General features: G+C 37.8%; 1 protein-coding gene across 1 annotated transcript in view; it reads left to right on the top strand.

Annotated features, from left to right (window-relative positions):
* The window catches only part of Cped1 (cadherin like and PC-esterase domain containing 1), a 255,612-nt gene that overhangs the window by 87,925 nt on the left and 156,902 nt on the right, over positions 1 to 10,785 (top strand). The window lies entirely within an intron of this gene.

Genomic DNA, 10,785 nt, shown 5'->3' on the forward strand with positions numbered 1-10,785 from the left:
CCCTTTTAATGTTGGAATTAGGCATGCTTAATATCACTGAATTTTAACAGTGTCACAATTGGACTCAACAAATTTCTCTAGAATGGAATTGAGATACAGGGCTCTACTTACTTTTCAAGTATGAAACCATTACTATTTATGATCCAGTAATCCAAATATTGCAGGCACAGGAATGTTTACTCTGACTCTAAATAGAATTACTAAGAAAGATGATGTGTTTAAGTAAACTGGATCTGTTCATTCATCTTCTTTTCCATGTTTTGCAAACGCTTCAGTTTCTTTAGCCTTCTTCTCCACCCAGCATGGATCAGTCTATAGCCAGTTTTAGAAGAGTGCTGTGTCATTCAAGAGAAAGAACTTTCAACTATAATCATAGCCAGCTGTAAAAATGCAAGGTACAATCCAAAAAATGGTGTTTAAAGTTTTCCCGAATTCACAATGTATTTGTAAACCTACAGTGGCCAAGAACAAAAGGATAGAGTGGCAAGGTACCATTGGAGACCCTAATTAAAGAAACTGTTCCCTGTTGGACAGATTTTGATAAAGCATTTTGTTATGTGGGAGGCACTGAAACCCTTTTAAGCTGTTAGTGGGTGAAAATCCTTAACCATACAGGACATGGCTCACACCTAAAAGTAAAACTGGAAAGAGAGAAACCTCTAGTGTGTCAACTCAAATCAATTTAAGAAAATTCTAGTGGGAAATACGTGCCTTACAACCAACTCAGACTCCCAGGACTAAAGCATACTGAGAATTTTTTTTAAGTGATTTGGGAAAGAAAAGTCAGACTGAGGGATAGGCAAAAGTGCTGAATGAAGATCCACTTTCTGGGAGAAACCATCAGCACCTCAGAAGCAATGTGGAGAGCCTGAACTGTAGACCATCTGATGGATAATTGTGGCCATGGACTTCTGTCATTTTCACCCCGAGCCATGAAATTGAATGAGCACTCTTACATTTCAGAATCCTTATAGACACTTCATGTTCATTTTCTCTAAATCCAATTTTGCTGGCCAACTAGTGACCCCAACTCCTCTTGGGAAGAGTACCCCAAGTCTACTCAAGCTATGGAGTCTGACTCCAGCCACAGAAGAACTGTGGCAGGGGATCCAGGCCAAAACAACTCTTTGAAAAAGCTAAGTGTCATGTTAATTAGGCAAGCAAAGTAAAACAGCCTCTTCCAACATCATCTCTCTAGTTCCAAAGGCCTTGTAGGGTAGTTGGGTTTAAAAAAAAAACAAAAAAAACAAAAAAAAACAACAAAAAAAAAAAAAAAATCAAAAAAACATTTTATTTGTAAAGTGGTGAGGTTTAAAAAAAATGATACTGAAGCAAGCGTTAGGATTACTCAACCCACATCATTTGTTTATTCATTGACTAATCGATTCATTGACTGATTGACTGGGAGAGGGACAAGCCATAGTACACATGTGAAGGTCAGGGGACAACCCAGTGGACTTAATGTTCTCCTTCACAGTTCCTGTAGAAACCTGCTGGTTCCAGGGATTGAACCCAGGTCTTCATACTTGACAGCAAGCACCTTTGTGCTTTGAACTGTCTATCTCACTGTACTTCATCACAGAACAAAATTTCTGCCAAATTCTTCATTTAAAAGCCTCTTATTTCCTAGATAGTTCCTTCTAGTTCACCAGAACACTGTTTTTCCAGGTCACTCTCTTCATCAAACTTTGTATACACTCTTCCCTGTCCAGCTCACCTTTATAGAGTAATCAATTTGATTTTTACTCATCATGCCAAGATGTACAATAAAGACTTTGTTTCTAAGTCAACATGATTTCTTCATTAGTTGAGGAACAAAAAGAGGAAAACCAGTATTTCTAGTAGTCTTTTTCTTTGCTAGTAACCATTTTGGATTCTTTCTGCTACTTCCAAATTGAGCATTAAATTCACCATCTGTTGGCAGGAATGTATTGTGATCAAAAAATAATGTTGAATTTCTTTTCATGACTCGTGGCCACTGAGTGATGTTAGGACTCACTGGACTTTTTAAAATCAATGACCATAAAACCCTAATGTATTGAAGAAATCTGGGACAATGTTGAATGCCACAAATATTTTCTTTAAGCTATTTAAAAATAAATAGCAAAATACAAATGGTCTTTTTCTTACTATCAGCTTTTCCTTAGTCATCTAAGTAGCAGCTTAAAGCAAAGTAAGTTCAAATTTGGGGTTGTTTTACAGGGATGTTCTAGTTTGCTCTATTTTCTGTTGTCGTCAAAAATACAATGACAAAAAAAAAAACCAGCTTAAGAAAGAAAAAGCGTTCATACTGCTTATACTTGTAGGTCATAAGTCTATCAATGAGGGAAGTCAGGACTGGAACTCAAGCAGAAACCTGGAGGTAGGAAATGAAGCAGAGATCATGGAATAAAGCTGATATTGGCTTGCTCCTTGGTTGTGTTCATCTACCTTTCCTAAAAAAAAAAAAGAAAATAATGATCCTAGACTCATCTGACTAGGGATAGTACAGTCCATCAATTAGCAATCAAGATAATGTCCCACAGACGTGCTCACAGTCTAATGAAGGCAATTGTTCGGTTGAAGTTCCCTCTTCCCAGTTGACTCCAGCCTGTGTCAACTTGACAATAAAGTCTAAGTAGCACAAGGGAGATGGAAATAAGCAGGGTTAAATGCAATCCTATCTGCTCAGGAGGGCGCAGAGGCAGGAAGCACGCAAAATCCAGGTTAGACTGTGCTACAGAGTGAGTTTAAGCAAATTAGTAAGACCTGCCTCCAAATAAAAAATGCAAAGGAAGGCTGGGATGTAGCTCAGTTTTAGAGTGTTTGACAAGCATACAGGGGACCCTAGTACCACAAACAAACCAAAACCAAGACAAAACTGAACTTGAAAGCCAGGCTTTGGATGTGGCAAATCTATGGGTACTAATTTAATAACTCAATATATACAGAATATATATTATACTATATAATATATTACATATAATCTTTTCAGTACAGGAGATGGAAAGTTTCAGAGGAAGATTTGTAAAATATTTTATAGAAATATTTATTTCAATTTTATTAATTAGCATAAATGCTTACATTCTTTATGGAGAAGAAATATTAACATGAAAGTTTATAATCCAGATAAGCAAAGAAAGAACTGACATTTTGGTTCTGGCAACTGGCAAATGGTTGTCTATTGTTTTTAAAGAGCAGCTGCCTCCACTTTTGCAGCATTGAGTTTGATTAATTCTTTAGTGATGTACAAGACACAAAACAGCAGAATCACTAGGCTAAAGATCCTCGTCACTTGTGAAGGTTGAAAACCTCTAGCCTATTTCAGGATGTTGGGCTAGGGTGTGGCTGGCTTCTGCCTCGTGCCCTCAATCATCAGTTAGAATCCACTCCTGTCTTCCAATGCTAAACAGTCAAATCTTACCCCATTGATTATAATCATGCCTCTGGCTGATGGTCAGGAAGGAACCTCAGAATCAGACAGTAATTCTGTACTCATTACTTTCCTGGAGTGTTTCATACTAGTCGCCTATTTCTGGCATGTAAGTCGGTTTCTCCCATGAGACTTCATTTAGTCAACTGTTGCAAGTTTCTTTGTCTTCCATATTCTTACCCTGGGATTCAAAGATCATGAAAATCTTGCTAGCATAAAAAACTTGACTCAAATATAATATCTTTGTTTGCAAACAATATACAAATGGAGAAGCTACTTGATAGCAACACTGTATACTTTAATATACAAAAATAGGATGTAAGAATTGCAGGGAAATGCCCTGTAGAGTTGTCATTCTAGACCATGCTAATGCCTGATTTTATATAAACGGCAACCATTATTCCTACCCAGTGTTTGTATCTTATATTTAAGTTATCATTGACTATACTACATTTAAAAGGAATTTATAATTACTGTTGCAGATTCTAGTAAGCCATTAATTATTCTGATGTAAATTAAATCAATACTTTTTCATGGTTTATTTCAGAAAATGTGTCATGAGGGAAATGGTTTGCTGTTAATAAAGTGATTAACTTCTGTACAGCAGGTAGATTTAGGCATCTACTTTATTGTCATATTTATTGGACTCATATGTATTAATATTTGTTAGAAGCTGTGTTTCAAATTGTTATTAATGACATTCATTAATTTATGTTAAATTATTCATCTTGGGGCTTGCTGGAGTAGTCAAGCATTTTCTTTTTTAAAAAAAAGATCTTTTTTTGTCTTCTGGAAAATTCATGTAGAAAAACATCAGAGGAAAATTAAGCTGCCATAAAGTAATAAAACAATCTTTCATGCTGTTTGGTCATTGCAGTGAAATCATAGGGCAAGAAAATTGAAGTGGTAGTCTAGACACAGCTTTTATTACCAAGGAAAATGAGCGGAATTCAAGGTTCTTATGTTGTCATGGTCAAAACATAGAGGAGCCCATGGGGAAAATTGGTTTTGTAGAACTGTGTCACTTTGACACTTCCACTGAGAAAGAACTGAATGAAGGGCACTTACAGCTTGCATTTGTTGAACACTCGATGGGCATGTGATTGATGGATTGGTTAGTTGGTGGGGATTTTATACAATGACTACTCTTTTAAAGCGTGTTGCTGTGTCGTGTCATTGAGCTGGTCATTTTTATGGGTCAAATTGTGTATCCACTTACTACAGGGCATGGATTACATCTCATTTTCCACAACAGAATGCATGTGATGCTTTTCCCCCCAAAGAGCATGATATTGAAGTGTTGTGTGATATATATTTGTGGTATGGCATGTCCTTCTATGGTAACAGCATGAGAATGATCTCTGAGGTCATCAAGAAGAGGTCATGATCTGCTGACACACACAGTAGTGCAGTGATTTCAGAGCTTGAGAAATTACCCCCATGGATTGACCAAATGAGGACAGAAATGTGTTCTAATAATACTTTTATGTGTTTGCCATATTCATTTTTTCAAAGACACCTTGGTCAATGCCATTTTAATAAAATGACAATAAAAACTGTTAAGGACTCAGTGCATTTGGAATATGCAAAATCCTAAATGATGACCTACAGTTTTCTAGGAAGTTTTGCTGTGAATCCATTTAGAAGTTAGTTCTTTTTAGATCTGTGTTGCTGGCAGGAAAGTTTTCTTTGAACAAAGTACTCTCAGAGATTTACTCGGATATGCTATGTGTGTCAGTTCCAATCTTACTCAGTATCCAATCTAACCCAGTATCAGAACCTAATAGAAAATTCCTTTAAATGAATGAAACAAGACAGGAACTGAGCTCCTTCCTCCCTTAGGACCACACAAAGCTAAACCCGAGAAAAGAACAGGGTGCAAATCTTCACACTAGTCTCCATTGCCCATAAGGAAGAAGATGCTAAACACTCATGAGTGACCTCAGGGTCACCTCTTTATTAAAAACAGGTGATTAATCTATAGGTACTTTCTTTTGCACATAGTATGATTATGTGCTCATGCTAAAATTAGTTTTAATTTTTAAAATAATATTTTATTAATTCTTTTACATTTTCATGTGTTCATACCATATATGTTCTTCATACTCACTGCTCCAACTCCTCCTGAATTCCCTTTCAGACCCCAGGACACAATTTGTCCTGTGTCCAATTAGTGCTAACTATGTGTCTGTGAGTATTAGGTTACCCACTGGAACACTGTAGTTACCAGGGGCAACACTTGAAGAAGGTTGACTTTCCTTCCTCTAGCATCCATTGACTGTTAATTACTCCTCAACGAGAGGTAGGGACTCATGGGCCCATCCTGCACTCATGGTGAAATATTGACTGACATAAAATTGCACAGGTCATAGGCAGATAATCATAGCTGCTATGAGTTCATGAGTACAACAGTACCTGGCATGATCAAATGACCTCTGACTCTGAATCTTTCTGCCCAACTGGTTCCCTGAGTCCATGCACCTAATGTTACCTGATTATATAGTTTTGATTTTTTTCTCTCCAGTAGGTCCCAAGATGTAGTTTTTAAAAAAATTGGGTGAATCACTGTGCAATTGCTGATATTTGATCAATATTCTGCTGTTTTATGTACAAACAGAAATTCCATATGGTTCCATCTAAGCTATCACCTACTGCTCTTTCATTACTTCTCTTTTATTCTTTTCCTATATGTGAACTCATGAGCGGAGCATAGTGAACTATGGATCTAGCGCCTCTTTCCCAAGTGTAGTGTTTGTGTTGGCTCCTGCTCATTTACCCCTGCAGTTCACTCTAGGCTTTCTCCAGATGGCTGTCTTTCACAGCCTACAGCCATGTGGATTACTTAGCCTTGGGTGCTAGCAAGATCTCAGGCTCAGGAGTAGAAAACAGTGGATCATTTATTCCCTATCTTTCTTGCCTTGGAAATATGTGTGTCCCTCTGCTGAAGGGTCTTCTAGATTCCAGAATGTAAATGTCATGAGTTGTCTAAATTTTTCATAATACTAAAACACAAGGCTTACCTATTCCAGGTGCTCCTATAGTCTTGCTTAATAACTACAATAGAAGTTACTGCTGGATATGACTTCAAGTGTCCATTTCCCTTATATTGTTGGTTGTAAGCCTAGCCCTTAATGGCTGAGCCATTTCTCCAGCCCCAATGTGTGCATTTCTAAAGACATATTTGTGATGCATGTGAGTTTTGAGGTTATATTTTTATAGATTTTATACCTGCAAGATAAGCATTAACATTTGTAAATGCCCACAGGCAGGAGTAGCAATTAATACTTTTATAATTATACTTATTTATACTGCTAATCTCAAATCATTATTAATTGCTAATCAAGGACTTTTATCTTCACTGGAAATTTAAAATACAAAACACTGTATTTAGTTTCTTAATAAAAAATGCAAGACAACATCCAAACATTTGTGAAACATAATTATACTTTTGCTATTGCTTTCATATTAATTACTAGCTATGGGGCAAAACATTAAATCAGATACACCAGAAAATTGGCAGCTAATCTTTTCCAGTACACATGTTTTCCAGTGTTTAGTCTTTACCTGTGCTGTATATAATCATATGCTACACAGAGCAGGAGGAATTACTAACCAAGGGGAGTATTTTTAGTTCCTTAGGGTAACATTTTGGTTTGTAACCACAAGTTGGCTAGACACCTCCAAACATTTTCATTGCTAACAGGAGCACCTGGGATGGGTCAGCCTTGTGTTTTAGTATTATGAAAAGCTTAGACAACTCATGGCATTCACATTCTGGAATCAAGAAGACCCTTCAGCAGTGTCACAAACCCAGTGTTGATTGCCAAGAACAGAAATGCAAAGACAGGCCTCTTACTTCTGGCTCAGTCTTCCTGTTCCTATAACTGCACCCCAGTCAGCAGGCACTCAGGCACATTCTACAACACATTAAAAGGCATGAGAAAGGCAGTCTTGCTGCATCCCTAACAAATGGTCCAGTTTTACTCCAGGCGACTTGTAAGCTTACAGGCTTCGGTGCTCTCTGAAACAAGCTAAGAGTAGGCAATAAATAAAAGCACAGCACTACTCACCAGATAACATTTCACATCTGAATCTATTATACACTCTGACTTCATACTATGGGCAAGAAAATCTAACAGATGTGTGCGAGGCACTTCACATTTAATTGCTTATGAAACAGTTCAGCCATCCCATGTGAGTGAATTAGAGAATTATTTGGACGACGACTCAGGTGACAGAGTCTCTCATCTCCAAAATCTATTCCTTAAAAATACAGAAGCTATTTTCAGCTGTATTGTGGGGAGAATTCCAGGCTTTCTTCATGTGTCTAAGGCTTAGGAGGGAGGATGTAGGATAGGAAGGAAGTGGATGGGCTAAACTATTGAAAAAATGTTGGATGAACACACCAAACAAAGACCTAAAAGGCCCTCCCACAACTATCTGATTCTGTTATGTAACATAATTCTGTTCACAATCATTTATAACACTTTCATGAAACACAGGTGCTTTTTCTATATATTAATGGAGTTTATGTCTGCTCATTTTCCCCATATTCAAATAAAATAAGAGTCCATTTTGATATCAAGGTGTAACTAATTACAAAGGTGGAGGGGAATTAGAATCAACGACACTGGTCTCACGCCACGTCAGAGAGAGCTACAGAGGAGCTCTGCTGCAGATACAGTTCCCCTAGTGATAACTTCTGACAAATAACTATATCCAGTGCAGTTTTAATTGAGAATATTTTCTTTTTACAAGATGGAGAAACTTAGTCAACATCTTACTTTTTCCTTCCTTCATAGCTGAGGATTTTACCCAAGGTCATGTAAGTGCTAAATGCATGCTCTACCACTAGGCTGCAAACCTTGGCTCCCAAATTAACCTTCTCAAAGTTGTGATTTGCAGGTCAGACAGATGGCTCCATGGGTAAAAGTGCTTATTTTCAAGCCTGACTATCTGAGTTCAGGTCCTGAGACCTGCACACATGCTGGATGAGAACAATAAACTCCTATAAGTTGTCCTTAGAGCCACACAGGCACCTGCGCACACACATACACAAAATGTAAGAAAACAAATTTTAAGGCTGTGATTTCCAAGGAAAGAAATGAACTTCTATGCTTCTTCATTTATCAACTTCAAACCAAAGCAATTTGAATAACTTCAATTCTGCTGTTATGATATATGGAACTTCATTACTAAGGAAGTCTTCTTATTAATAGGTTATCAGCACTTTCTTTCACAGAATCACACTATGTTAGAATGGGTTGTAGGAATGCATCAGACAGCCCTACTTCTGTGACTTTTACTTAGGAGAGTGAGATATTTTAAATTAGGATATGATGGTATTGATGGAGTGTGTACCAGAGAAATATTAAGGCATTGTTCCATTTTGAGACCTGGATAAATTGTTTGACTTAAAACTAAAGTACTATAACCTTGTGGTAAAACAAGTCCCACACACTCTTGGGTGGGATAGAAATTGGGGTATTTTAAGAGGTAATTTGATAATGTCTAATAAAGTTATAGCACATTTGTCCACTGACCAGGTAACTCTACATGCCTAGAAGAATTTGGGCAAACTTATATAGGTACACCAAAATAGGTAGATGACAATGTTCATCACAGTGTTATGAAGTCAAAGGAAAAATATTGAAAAAGTAAGTGCACAGAAGAGAAGAATGTCCTAGTCAATTATGTTTATTGTGCTATAAGCCACCGAGAAGTGTGTATGGAGTAATTCTGCATAAACTTGAGAAATAAGCCAGGTATGGACTATTTGGACATCTCTCTTACATATTTTAAAAAACAAATCCCTATGTGCAAACATTAGTATAGACACACTGTTATTTATCTCAATTGTATCCATTTATGTTTTAGAAAAAATAACATGCTCCAGATCTCCTGTGCTTCGCTGAAGTTTAAAAGTTTATGTGTAAGCATCCACTTCTGATGAGGGAGGCTTTTTGTTTTTATTCTATAGCATTTTGTACCTTCCAAGTCCTCTTACTAAGCATATCCAAAATTTCCACCTTTTAAAAATTTCAATATAACTGTTCTGAAGTATGATATTGCTACTCTTCATTTGTGTAATTTAAACTTTTTCGAAATAAAGACCCTTCTGAAGGGACCAAGGTCATGAGCCATAACCAACTTAAGTATATGAAGCAATATATTGTCAGGAAATCAACCTTCTTTATGAGCTCTCTTAACACCACAAACAGTCAATGCCTACCTTTCTATCAGTGACAGAGCATCCTTAGCAGTGTGGATGTAGGTCAGCTTGAGGTTTGATGGTTAAAAATACAGAACCTTGGTTGGTGGTTTAGTCCCTGAGAGCTCGGGCAATCTGGTTGGTTGACATTTTTGTTCTTCCTATGAGGTTACAAATCCCTTCAGCTCCTTCAGTTTTTTCTCTAACTCCTCCATTAGGGACTCCATGGAGGACCACGTGCTCAGTCCAATGGTTAGCTGCACACATCCACCTTGTATTTGTCAGGCTCTGGCAGAGCCTCTCAGGAGACAGCTATATCAGGCTCCTGTCAATATGCACTTCTTGGCATATATAATAGTGTCTGGGTTTGATGACTGTATACGGGATGATCCCTAGATGGGGCAGTCTTTGGATGGCCTTTCCTTCAAGCTCTGTTCCACACTTTGTATTGGTATTTTCCTTCCATGGGTATTTTGTTCCCCTTTCTAAGAAGTACTGAAGCATCCACATTTTGGTCTTCCTTCTTCTTGAGCTTCATGTAGTCTGTGAATTGTATCTTGGGTATTCCGAGCTTTTGGGCTAATATCCACTTATCAGTGAGTGCATACCATGTGTGTTCTTTTGTGATTGGGCTACCTCACTCAAGATGATATTTTCTAGTTCCATCCATCTGCCTAAGAATTTCATGAATTCACTGTTTTTAATAGCTGAATAGTAGTACTACATTGTGTAAATGTACCACCTTTTCTGTATACATTTCTCTGTTGAATAACATCTGGGTTCTTTCCAGCTTCTGGCTAGTATATATGAGGCTGCTATGAACATAGTGGAGCATGTGTCCTTGTTATATGTCGGAGAATCTTTTGGGTATATGTCCAGGAGTGGTATAGCTGGGTCCTCAGGTAATACTATGTCCAATTTTCTGAGGAACCGCCAAACTAATTTCCAGAGTGGTTGTACCAGCTTGAAATCCCACCAACAATGGAGGAGTGTTCCTCCTTCTCCACATCTTTACCAGCATCTGCTGTTAGGGACCCATGGCTCCAGCTGCATATGTAGCAGAGAATGGCCTTGTTGGACATCAATGGCAGGAGAGGCCCTTAGTCCTGTGAAGGCTAGATGCCCAAGTGTAGGGGAATGTGAGGGTGGGGAGGCAGGAGTT

Source organism: Grammomys surdaster, unplaced genomic scaffold (assembly GCF_004785775.1).
Source record: "Grammomys surdaster isolate TR1022 unplaced genomic scaffold, NIH_TR_1.0 134, whole genome shotgun sequence".
NCBI classification, from domain to species: domain Eukaryota; kingdom Metazoa; phylum Chordata; class Mammalia; order Rodentia; family Muridae; genus Grammomys; species Grammomys surdaster.